The sequence below is a fragment of the Dermacentor silvarum genome, chromosome 8, assembly GCF_013339745.2.
Source record: "Dermacentor silvarum isolate Dsil-2018 chromosome 8, BIME_Dsil_1.4, whole genome shotgun sequence".
Lineage (NCBI taxonomy): Eukaryota > Metazoa > Arthropoda > Arachnida > Ixodida > Ixodidae > Dermacentor > Dermacentor silvarum.
Genome location: NC_051161.1, coordinates 84,198,652 through 84,211,486, shown reverse-complemented (window position 1 = coordinate 84,211,486; position 12,835 = coordinate 84,198,652). Strand labels below are relative to the sequence as shown.

Here is a 12,835-nt window from a genome sequence, read left to right as displayed (position 1 = left end):
CAATAAGTGAAAGTGCACAAATGAGCCTGAAAACACGCACATAAGTTTAGAATTTCTAAGACGAGACGTCTGCGGTATCTTCACACATCAAAATAACACCTCGTCCCTGAACGTTCAGTATGAACCTAATTTTTTTGTATATTAAAAAAAAAGTGTCGCAGTTTCGCCCGAAAGGCGAAGCATCGATTGCGATAGCAAATTAGTAGAGCGTTATTCGGAGTAGGGGTAGTAGTTTTATCGGCTGCATAAACTTGGACACATTGGCTTACTAACTGAATTAACAATCGTTGTGTCAGCGCGCACAAGCAAACATGAATAGATCACACTGAATGACCCCAGCCAACGACTGTCAAAACGCTAGCAGCAATTGCAAGTTCGCGCGGTCTATCGCTTCAACGGAAACTGAGCGGCGAATGCACAGCCCATACAAAGGTCAGAGCCGTGTGGAGATAAGAGACGGTGCGGGCGACCGCCGGGCAGAGAAGTTGTTGGCAGAGGAGAAGCTGCCCCCCCCCCCTCCCCCCCTCTTCCCGTTTCTTGCTTTCGCGTGGGAGATTGAGTGGCAAGATACGCCTTTGGCGCCGGAGCACAGCGCCGCCCCGCCTCCCTCCCTCCCGTCAAATAGTCACCAGTCCGTTTTGAAGATTCCAATAAACAATCATGATCATCATCAACAACAACAACAACAACGTACCGTGCCACGGGCCAAGGGATGTGAAATGTGCTCGACGTATTCTGGATACCTCTTCGGTACACGTTATGGCGTCTCCTCGCAAGGCACAAACCCCTGCTGAAGAAGGGAATCGTAGAGCTACGTGCGTGGCTACAACCAGGCATCATCGGGCTCAGCAGACTGCTGTGCAGACAGCATTACAAGCCGCAGCTCGCCCTCGACATCGGGCAGACAGTTCAGATCGTTCTCGTCAAAACGAGGCGAAGAGACTTTGCTGAGAAGACCGTGTTGTGCGTGGTGCCGAAATTGGAGCTACTCTTGAGCCGCTCCACCAGCTTACGCTGTGACTTGTGCTGCGTGTTCCGCGCAGGCCTGTGACTTTTTTGACATGTACATAAAAATGGCCCCGTGAAACACCTCCACTCAATGTTATTGCGGTGCCTCGGGTGATTTTCGATGTCGCATCTTCAGGAAAACCCATGGCTAAAATCACGGCGATGGCGGCAGCACAAAATGTTTATCCAAGCGGCGGCCACCGTGCTTCGAACGAGCGCATAAAGAAAAAACAAAAACAGCATAGAACCGCAAGGCTGCTATTCACGTTCTTGGCATCACAAAGCCCGTGCATTCATTTGTGTATAAACACTGCATACTCCGGAACACTCCGGAAGTATATTTGATGTGTGCGGGCGACGTCTGGGGGCTCATGCCGCATCGTGTAGTTCGCCTCTCTCTCTCTTTCTCTCTCTCTGCACGTATATGCACGTACTCGGTGCATAACCGCAAAAAAAAAAAAGGGAAAACTCGGCCTTCACTTTCTCTACTACAGTGTAAAAAAATTTTACACACTTTAGGGCTTATCTTCTCCGCAAACAATACTCTATATCTATCTTGCACGAATTTCATTCAGGTTACGAGTATTGTTTAAGGTAAGATATCCAAATGATGCAAACTTTTCTGAACGTGTAGTTGCCAACCCTTTTCCGCGTAATAAATGTCGATAGATTCTTGATGCAATAGTTCACCAGTTTAAACAGGTCATCTGCAGCATCTTAGATAGTCAGATACGCACGCTATATCGCAGCATCTAGACAGTCAGATACGCACGCTATATCGGTGAGCGACGGCGACTGCCACGTGAACAGAAGAAGCTTCCGATAAACTTTTTTTTTTATTCTTCTTGCATGCGCCATCAGCGCAGCTCTACTTCTGCAGACTCTCGAAGCTATCCGCCTAGGAAATGCACTTCTCTACGTACAGCTAACGCCAACTAAAGTATGCAACATTGAATCAGCGAAGGAGAGACCATATATTCCCGACAGACCACTCTTGAAAGAAGTCGCCAAAGCTTTCTTGTGACTCTCAAAACGAAGTGAAAGCTCTTACGTTTCTGCCGCTAAAAGTGCCCTAAGGTTGTGCGTTTCGAAGCGGGCGTTGGCTGTCCCGCCTTTCGAAAAGGCACCCGCGCAGAGACTTTTTCAAGCGCAGCCACTTCTCCGCGTTCCGCGAGAGCCCGTAATATGTGCCCTGCATAGATAGGGGCCGCGGTGTACGGTAACTGTCTTTCGAATAGTGGCATTGAAGTGGCGCCCTCGTCATGTGAATCTATAGTGGAGTGTTGCCAGTGTATTAACGAGGTCGTCGGCTTTCGCTGGCTTCGCGGGAAAAAAAGAACATCAGAAACGCAATAACTGCTGCGCAGCTTCCCGAGTTTTTATCGCCGAGCGTTTAACCCATTGCGCCACAAACGCATTTGCAGAGAGCTACACAGACGCGCCTTATATATCTAACACTCATCCGTGTACCCGCGCTCTTGCTCGGGGCGGTGCCGCCGCCTACGAGCAGAAAAGAGAAGTACTGCATTATGACACTAACGCGCACCGACAGTGAACGCTTCGGTGGTCTCAGCACTACGACGCCTCGATGCCAGCATTCGAAGGGACGCTGGCATCAAGAAGCACTACCAACGCCAGGTGGCGTTCACCGTACTCAGCACAGCGGAGCGTGGCCTCCGCAATTAGCTCTGAAAATGTTTCTGAAGTTGATCGCGGAGGCTGCAATTTCGACGCGCTGTACGCGCTGATTTGACTCGGTGACGATTCAGTTCCGTGCTTTGTCTTGCGCGTTGTATTAGTGTGTCAGTTACGTGCTTCGTCTTTCGCGTTGTGCTAGCGTGTGCAGCGTAGTGCAGCTTCCATATGCACGACGGTTGCTCATGGTCATCGACGTTGGTAGTCGTGATGGAGGAGACGTGCCACCAGGCGTCAGCGTGGGTGCATCAACGCCTAAGGGCGCTTTAGCCACAAAACACCAATAGACATTATATATCAATGTGCAATAAACATTACACTACTTCTGTGAAGACACGTTTCACTTTCGTGTTCTATACCGATTCCTATATAAGAGGGATCAACCACATTTTTTTTCTTCTCTTCGTCTCCCAGGCGTGCTTGTGTATATTGCTGAAGGGAAAGCACGTTTTCTGATGAAGAGAAAGAGAGAAAGAAATACTTTATTTTCCCCCCATCCCTTTGATTGGGAGGGGGTCCTTAGTCCAGTGCCCCCTTTATGAAAGCGCAGAGCCTAGTGCAATAAAGAAGCTTGACCTACCACCTGTGGCTATTGTGTTACTGTGGACGAGCCTAGGCTAACTTTGCGTTTTTATTTTCTTTTTCCTTGCTCTTTGCCTTCATGTGTTTCCCTTTCAATGCAGAGTATAGTGTTCTGAACTAATGAAGTATGTTTTGAAGAGGAGTACTCTGAAGCTGACCTTTATAGCGTTAACTCTCCGTTTGCCCTTGCCATCTCTGCCCCTGAGATGTGCCGCGTCCATGCATTAGCCGTGAGTGTGGGTAATTATACGTATAGCATTGCCATCGGGCATCGTACTCATTAAGTGCGCCTATCCTCATAATTTCGTTGGAGCCACAATAGAAAGCAGAAACACCGTTACAGAGAGAGAGAGAGAGAGAGATAGAAAGGAAAAGAAAGACAAGGAGGTTAGCCAGTGTAAATACCGGCTGGCTACCCTGTACTGGGGAAAGGAGTAAAGGGAATAAAAGGTGATAGAGGAAGCAAATAAAAAAAATAAAAATTAAGAAAATTCGCCCAATAACGCGACCCTACGCGCTACAACGTTCAAAGCCGGTCGCACAATTCACAAGCCCTTAAGAACTTCAGCAGAGCCCTTAAGGCCCTGAGTGCCGAAGCCCGTCCAGACCAGTGACCTAAAACTTTCTCCTCTGTGAGGGGGCGATTGTTCAGTTTTTGAAGCGCAGTCGCGAGCACTTTTCTTGCCACATTGTAGCGGGGACAGGCACAGAGTAGGTGCTTGATTGTCTCCTCGCAGCCACAGTTGTAGCAAACAGGGCTGTCGGCCATTCCAATGCGGAAGAAATAGGCCTTCGTAAATGCCACGCCGAGCCATAGGCGGCACAGAAGTGTTGCTTGCGCTCGTGGTAACCCTGGTGGAAGACGAAGTTGCAGACGTGGATCCAATCTGTGGAGGCAACTAGCAATAGTCGCCCCTCAGTTATCATAGGCGGCACAGAAGTGTTGCTTGCGCTCGTGGTAACCCTGGTGGAAGACGAAGTTGCAGACGTGGATCCAATCTGTGGAGGCAACTAGCAATAGTCGCCCCTCAGTTATCACTTCATTGGGTACGACACCGCCTCTGCGCAAAGCTGCGTTGCTGAAGTCACTGGTGTTTCACAGAGTCTGCGCAAGCTCGCGTGCGAGGGAACGAAGTTTTGGGGCTGCGTCTGTTCTAGACAGTGGTATTGATATAATAGGGGCCCCATCGTGGGCCGATCGGGCAGCGTCATCCACACTGTGATTTCCCGAAATTCCGCAGTGACCTGGTATCCACTGGTAGATGATGTTGTACCCCTTGTCGGTTGCGTGATGGTGAAGTAGTCGGATGTGTGTGACTAATTGTGCGTTAGGTCCGTAGTTGAAAGGGAACAGCAGGCACTGGAGAGCTGCCTTCGAGTCACAAAAGATGGACCATGACTGTGATGATTTGGGACCAATAAATTCCAGAGCAGCACGGATAGCTACGAGTTCTGCAGCCGTCGATGATGTAATGTGAGACGTCTTGAATTGGATGGTGACAGATTTCACGGGAATTACCACTGCTGGATCCAGCTGAACTTTTGGAAGAGACAGAACCGTCCGTATAAACGTGGGTGCGTTCTCTGTGCTTTTCATGCATGAATGAAAGCACGCTTTGTTTGAGGGCGAATGACGACACCTCCGTTTTCTTTTTTGAGACCGGGAATTACAAGAAGGGCTTGGATTGGATGCAGGCACCACAGTGGTAGAGATGGTCGTGCTGCAGGCGTGAAGTACGACGGTAAAGTTCCATGGTTGGCGGCGATAATCCTGCTAAACGCTGACCGAGGTCGAGCGGCAGGAAGGGAGGCGAGATGATGCGATGGAAGTCGGGCGAAGTGCCTGATGTGCATCCTTAAAGCGTCGACTTGAATGTACGTTTTCATGTGGTGGTCATGCGCGATGGCTACTGTTGCTGCCGTGGATGCATGCACACCTCGGAAAGCCAAGACACATTCGCAAGGCTTGAGCTTGCAGAGACTGGAGGGCACGGAGGTTGGTCTTACCGGTCCCACTCAGTACAGGTAAGCTATAGCGTAGGAGACCCAGGAAGAGTGCGTCATAGAGTAGGAGCATCGCCCTCACAGATGCACCCCATGACTTTCCCGCGAGAAATATGAGAACATGGGTTACCATGGCCAGCTTCTTCTTTAGGTAGGAGATATGAGGACTCCAGGAGAGGTCTCGATCGATTATCACTCCTAGAAAACGGTGCGTCTTCTCGTAGATGATTGGCTGTCCATTAATTTTGACAACATACGGTCTCATTGCTTTGCGCGTGAAAGCGACCATAGAGCACTTCTCTGGTGACACCTTAAGACCTCGTGCTCGAAGATAACCTGATGCTACTGTGGCCGCTTTTTGGAGTCCAGCGCGCACCTGGGGACGCGTAACTCCTGATGACCAAATGCGTATGCCGCTACAGCGTGCGAATTGCAGTAGTATACCTGGACAAGGAATGCGAACTCGTGGTTTCGCTAAGCAGATTGTGCCGCTCGCCCTTGGAGAGTATACTTGTGGCGGCCAGTATATACTGCTATGACCCCTGCAGTCTACGTATTTTAGTGTGCGACATTTTTTTTCCTATTTGAGTCCAGTGGTGGAAAGAAAAACAAAACAGAAACACCGGACATCGAGCCACGGCTAAATTGAACCCCCTGCTTATCTACCCCCAGCGGTAACTCTATGGATATGGCGTATCGCTGCTGAGCCTGCGGTCGTGGCTTCGTTCCCGGTCATGGCGCCCGCATTCCGATGGGGGCGAAATGCAAAAGCGCGCGTGTACTTAGACTTAGGTGCACGTTAAAGAAGCCCAATTGGTCGTAATTCTTTCGGAGCAACCCACCGCGGCGTGCCTCATATTCCTATCGTGGCTTTGGCACGTAAAAACACAGAATTCAATCTGGACTTTTACACATAGTTGCGTTTCACTCCCAGTGGGCTGGGTATTGCTACGCACGAACATTTTATTGCAGGCACTATAAGTACTATGTTTTTCAGGATGTTAGCACTGACAAAAGAATGTTGTTCTCTGTCTCATAGCGCTTTCGGTCAATAATTCGTCTTTTTCATGTGCTTCGAACCGGTCATTCAATTCTCTTTACGAAGAAACGCAATCTGCTAGCCTTATGGCTAACTCAGATGATACAGCGACCGTCCCAGAAGGGCGTTGGTCTGAGCTTCGATCTCAAGTCCAGGACAAATTTTTCTCGAACTGCGAATCATTCTTTCTGAGGTACCCAGAAGGTTTTCCTTTTTAACTTCGTGCTGGATAGGCACGAAGGTAAAGGATGACAAATTTCCTTTTCATAAACCTTCCTCCGGCTTGTGTGCTTCCGCAGAATTGGTTTTCCAATGACTGTTCACTAAATCGATATTTATTATTCTTAAATTGCGAGGACTTAAAGGGACATGTAGAAAGCATCATCTTGCAATCTTGGCTTTCTTTCAATTGAGTCTTCAGCGCCTCGGAATGAAATCATCGAAATTTTACAAGGTTATCCGCTGACTATTATAATTAGTGACTTAAGAGTATAATCACATGCGCGAGTGGAACGGTGCGTAATATTGCCGTATAAGTATCCAAATGACCGATGCGGCCCTTTGCGCGAAACTGAAGCATTCTCGCTCTTTTCACTTACTGCTTGTGGTGGGCCTCGCTTGACCACGAGCGATATCCCGGTGTTCGCTACTTCCCAGGTGAGGTTCGTAAGGTCTTTATGAAACAAGTAAGGTCTGCAGTATACCGTGCGGTTACAGCTGCCGAAACTCGCTGCTGCAGTCCTGCGGCGGTGGGGCCGTTCGTATGCCAGATATGTTATGAAAACTCGAAAAGATCCAGCCTTTGGTTTTTCCAGCATACAAAACGAACATCATTTAGTGATGAAATGTTCACTGATCCCGACTGTTCACTGTCGAAAGGAATTCATAAGCTCACGGGGATCTGAAGCGAGAACTTCAAGGCGTCGCCGCATCACGTCGTTTGCTGTTTGCCCCTATCATTGTTGCCCAAACCTCCCTTCACGCATCTCACGTTCCTATAGGTGGATCAGATTCCTCGGTGGAAAAAGAGCAGCAGCCACCGTAGTAACATTGTTCAAACTATTGCTTTCCCTGCATAAAAGAAGGGGGTGAAAAGAAGGGGGGGTCCCCGGAGAACTCTCTGATCCACACTCGTGCATATGATCCGTAACCGATAGCAGGACATGAAGCCGCCGGCGTTTCGCGCTGCGCTGCCACGTGACCCGCAAACAGCTATGGCGAAGGCGTACGTCACCCGAGCGGACGGCTTTCGACACATCGCGGTTTCGAATACGACCGGACCTATCCACCTTCTCTCACCTTCCCATCTCCCAACTAATCATTCGCGAATACGAGAAAATGCGAGAAAAAAAAAGTAAGGGCCGACAAAGAAGGCCGCCAGCGAAAGGAAAGCAGCCACGGTTCGAGTGTCTCCTTCGGCGAGTGCATTCGCGCTGAGACACGTGAAACGACCGCGCTGCCGCAAGGCGCCCACAGGGGAGCAATGCGAGACCAACGCTCTCTGGCGGACGAGCCTAGAAGAGAAAAGAAGCCAAGAGTGATACCGCTCTGGACACGTGGCGTTGTGGCTTTCGAGAGCCTGACTATAGAGGGTCGTAGAAACCGCAGCATTATAGGAGAGGTATAGGAGAGGACAGCCGGCAAGGACACGAGAAGGACGAAAGAAGACAATATAAAGAAGAGAGAAAGGGCGAAAAGAAATTGCGCCATCCGCCCCCAGTAATGTACAGTGTGGTCTACACTGGGACGTTAACCAAGACTCTGGTTGGATACCATGTACTGGGGAAAGAGAAAAGGAGATACGAAAGAAGAGAGAGAAGAAAAAATAGCAAACACACGACAACGTGAGGCTAGAATGTTGAAAAAAAAAAAAAAAAAACGTGAGTGTAGAGGGCGTCGGAATGAACCCCTCTGGCAAGTGTAAACAGTGAAACATTTTCACGTATTTAGGGGTGCCGGTTTTAGCCACGGCAAACACCCTCATCTCAAGGGCTGCAGAAGACAGCGCCAACCTTTCCTTTTTTTCATTATACGAATCACTTAGTAGTAGCAAGGCAGTATTTTTTTCCCTTTTTTTACTCCACATGACATCAAGTTCAAATGACGCCGCCGATCGGAGAAGCCATCATTGAAAACTGTGTATTCATTCTGGCCAGCTAGTGTGCGCCGAAATATGTGACAGAAGAGTTTGACAGTCATAGCTGTTTGCTGCATGAAGCTTACTTTATGCAATTTTAGTGTCGCCTGTCGCTGCTACCGGCATGTCAAGTAATTAACATGCCGGTAATTAAAAACTAATTTCTAACTAATTAAAAATAAAACTCCATTCATCCCCATCAACGACTCTGTCTTACCTTTTAATATATATGGTGTTAACCAAGGGACAAATCAATCACTCGTAAGCATACAGAATTTTTTACTGTGTAGAAGCACCCGGCTTTGTTGCAGACGACTTATCGATGATAGCGTAGGCACATTTCTACGCCACTGTGCACTTGGAGCTGTATTATTATTTTTTTTATATTATACAGAGTTTTTATAACGTCCACTTTCATGATCTTGATATTTTTCACAACTGATATTTTTCACCCCCCCCCCCTTTTTTTTTTTGTTTTTATTTATGCGTGCGCCAGCACTTAGACCTCGTGGCTGTTTCATGGGTACGATAAATAAATTAGTGATTGGTGTCATATTATTATTATTATTGTCGTCGTCGTCGTTGTTGTTGTTGTTGTATCAGTTGTATCATGTTTCTTATTCCGCGCCAGATCACCAGAGAACATAGACCTGCGTTTTTTTTGTTTTTGTTATCTGCGCAGGGTAGAAAACGGGACGCGCGTCTGGCAGACGTCTCTGCATTTCCTTGCCATTGCCTCTACACACTAATTTTTGTCGGTCTCGAACTTATTAGATTCCGTAATAAATACAAGTCCTGCTTCAACTGGTAACGCAATCCAGAAAAACGAATTATTCGTTGAGTCAGTTCATTCAGATTGTTTATCTTCTCCGCAGTAGAAAAAGACAGCGCAGTTCGGTTTCTGTATCTAGGAAGTGTAAAGTGAGTTGGCAAGTATAACGAATTACTCCACCGTAAGAGCGCAGTCCTTCACGGTGGGTTGTACCATATATCATTGCAACTCAATCACGCAGAAACAATCGTATACATATTTATATATGACATGCGCAATCCCATTGGGGAACGGCGTACGACGATCAATCATCAGTTAAAAAGTAGGTCAGTGTTGGTATCAGGACACCGACATTTCCCCTAGTGCATGCTGCTAAAAAAAAAAAAGATAAAGAAAATGTTGTCGAAGAGAAGAAAAAAAAAACATTAAAGGGATGACGTGCTCCCTACCCGAACATAAATGTCAAAGAGCGTAAACGTGTTATCTTACAGGGTGAAATGCAAAAAAAAAAGAAAGAAAACCAGAAGACAGTAGTCTTTATCTGTTGTAACTAGCAGCCACGACGAAATAAAGCAGCAGAGATGGATCGAAACTTATCCAACGGGGCTCCGCATCGAAGCCAGACGCGGATTATCGCTAGCAAGGGAGCCACGGGGCGCCCCACACATATCATTTGCTTATCTTAATGATCCCGCTGCCTCCCGGATGATATATTTTCTCCTTCCGTTCAGTTAGTACAAGAACTACTCTAGTGGAACGCTGTTACTGCCTTGCCCGGAGGCCAGTTCATTCATTCTTTAGCCAACACTCGCTCAAAAGCACGCACGGACAACTACATGTAGATTCACCGCGGCTGCTGGCTCCACAAGCGGGCTGTATCAATTGCGGCAAAAGGACCGGACAGTTGTCGTGTAGGCAACGACTGTGGCATTCCCGTGTTTTCTCACGTAGACTGGAGTCAAGTCAGCCGCTGCACGGCTTCCTCAATGTGGAACCGTAAATCTATACAAACGTCGCGGGGAGTTCTCTTCCTCTCTCTTCAGAGGTGCACGAACTACAAGTGGGAAGTAAAAAAAAAAGGAAAGGGGAGAGAGTGCAGTGATTAGGAAAGTATGGCGAGAAGGCGTTGATCGTTATTTCAACAGAGCGCACTATAGCCAGAGATAATAACCAGCGTCATGCTTTGCTTGTGGTGTTGTTAAAACAGCGCAGTTAATGCTCTTGACAGACGCAATATTTTGCCCGCGGCCCCGTTATATAATTACTACACACAAAACCTGTGACGAGCGCCTGTGGCGATTTGATATCCATCTTGGCAAAATTTTAATTACATATTCTTGGTTTTTGCGCGCCAAAACCACGATATTATTATGAGCTCACGTCATAGTGGGAGACTCCAGATTAATTAGCTAGGGTTCTTTACCGTGCACCTATAACTAAGTACACGAGAATTTTTTCACATTTTCGCTCAGAAGCGCAACGCCATAGCTACTAAGCTAGCGCAGCGGTTTTTGGGTTTTTATTATGCATTCAAATATAAGTATATACACCGCATTCCGATGGGGACATTCTGCAACCATCGCAATGCGACCGCCTTGGCTGGAAATTAAACCAGCGACCTGGTGCTTGAAAAGCAGAACGCCATATATAACCACTGAGTCACTCCGGCTGGTGGACGCCAGGACGCTTCAGTCACGAACGCCACGCACAGACATAAAAACGAAAGTGTACGGAAGCAATTTACGATTGCCGGAAAGAATGCCTGAGAAAACTAATTTCTAATCCTTCTTTCGCGCAAAATTATATATTATGATCATTATTTCGCATGGTATAATAATATCGAGGTATCCCATCTCTCATGGGAGCGGCCCGCAGTTTTGCCCCTATAAAAACGGGGTGAAGATGCTTCCGGACGTCAATAAATTGTACTACCTACCTACCTACAAGCAGTGGTATAATATCGGTCCATCGCCACACCACGGACAAATATCCAGGTAGAGGTGCACAAAAAAAAGAAAAAAAAAACAGAAAGCCTAGCGTACTTCATAGGGAATAAGATAAATTGTAGCACGGAGCAGTAGGAGGAACCGAAGCGTCCGAACCAAACCGTCCAGGAACCGCCTGCACCTGTGTCCGAACCGCCAGCCGGGCCCAGAGGTGGTGGTGGTGGAAAACTTTTATTGAGAAGGCCCGAAGTAAAGAAAATTAAAAAGCAGCGTTGCGGGCGGCCTTCAGGCTGCCGGTTGTGGCATCCAGGCCATGCATAGTCGCGACGTCCTCTGTCCAGGTCACCAGCCGGAGTTGGAGATCCGGTTCGGTGCTGGACAAAGCAGCCTCCCACTACTGCGGACTGGTTAGGTGCCAGGAGGCAGGAGGCAAGTGTGCCGGGCAGGAGAATAAGATGTGATCGTAACCGGCGCGGGAGCTGTCACATAAGCGGCAGGCCGGCGAGTACGTCTCCGGGTGGTAGAGGGCAAGACGTGCAGGAGTAAGAAAGGTGTGGGCCTGAAGGTGGCGCCACAAGTGTTGGAGGTGCTGGGAAAGGGATTTATGCGGTGGGGGGAAGGTGAGACGAGAGACGCGGTAGTGCAAGGTGATATCGTGGTACGTGAGGAGCGCGTCGCGCGTATCCATTCCCGGCGGGGGCGGGTTTGCTCGGTCAGTCGAATCGCGAGCGTTAGATTTGGCCGCCTCGTTGTCAGGATGGGCCGCGTAAGCGGGCACCCAGATGATTGGGATTGGGCGAGAGGGAACAGTGTCGGAACGCAAGATACCGGAGGCCGGGGGTGCCACCCGTCCAACCGTGTAGTTGTAGACTGCAGGCTTGGAATCACTGAAAATGTATTCCGCGGAGGTTTGCGTGATGGCAAGGGCAATAGCTGCCTCTTCGGCCTCGACAGAGGTCGAAGTGTATACTGAGGCAGTAAGAGTGGGTCGGAAATAATTGTCAGTGACTGCAAGGGCATGGGCTGGGTAGTGGGGGTACGGGGCGGCTTCCACATAAGCCACGGCGGGTTGCCGTTCGTACTGACGCCAGAGCGCGGAGGCTCGCGCTGCTCTACGGGACGGGTGGTGTTCAGGGTGCATATTCTTAGGGAGGGGATTAACGGCTAGCAGGGAGTAGACGTGGGAAGGGATGGGCAGTGAGGTGGAAAGAGGGGTAAGAGGGGAGAGTTTAAGGGTAGAGAGAAGTGCGCGACCAGGCCGAGTGCGGGAGAGACGGAGGAGCTGGGCCGTGCGATGGGCCTCCGTCAGCTCTGTAAGGGAGTTGTGGACGCCCATCGACAGTAACCGAGCCGTTGAAGTAGATGTGGGAAGAGACAGGGTCGACTTATATGCCTGGCGAATGAGGCTGTTGACTTTGTCTTCCTCGGTGCGTGAAAGGAAAATATACGGAAGAGAATAGATGAAGCGGCTGAGAACAAAGGCCTGGACTAGGCGGCGGAGGTCGTGTTCGCGCATGCCGTGCATGGTGACGGTTGGCAATGCGGCGTATTAGGCGGATGGTCTGGTGTAAAGTGTTTGTGAGCCGAGTGATGAGGGTGGTGTGCTTGCCATTGGACTGAAGAAAGAGTCCGAGGATGCGGAGGGTAGAGAC

The 12,835-nt window shown here is 48.9% G+C and overlaps 1 protein-coding gene and 1 pseudogene across 3 annotated transcripts in view; both read right to left on the bottom strand.

The window, feature by feature from the left end:
* LOC119461528 (cytochrome b5 reductase 4) overlaps positions 1-12,835 on the bottom strand; it is a 302,295-nt gene that overhangs the window by 161,847 nt on the left and 127,613 nt on the right. The window lies entirely within an intron of this gene.
* LOC119462940 (U4 spliceosomal RNA) lies at positions 4,293-4,358 on the bottom strand (annotated as a pseudogene).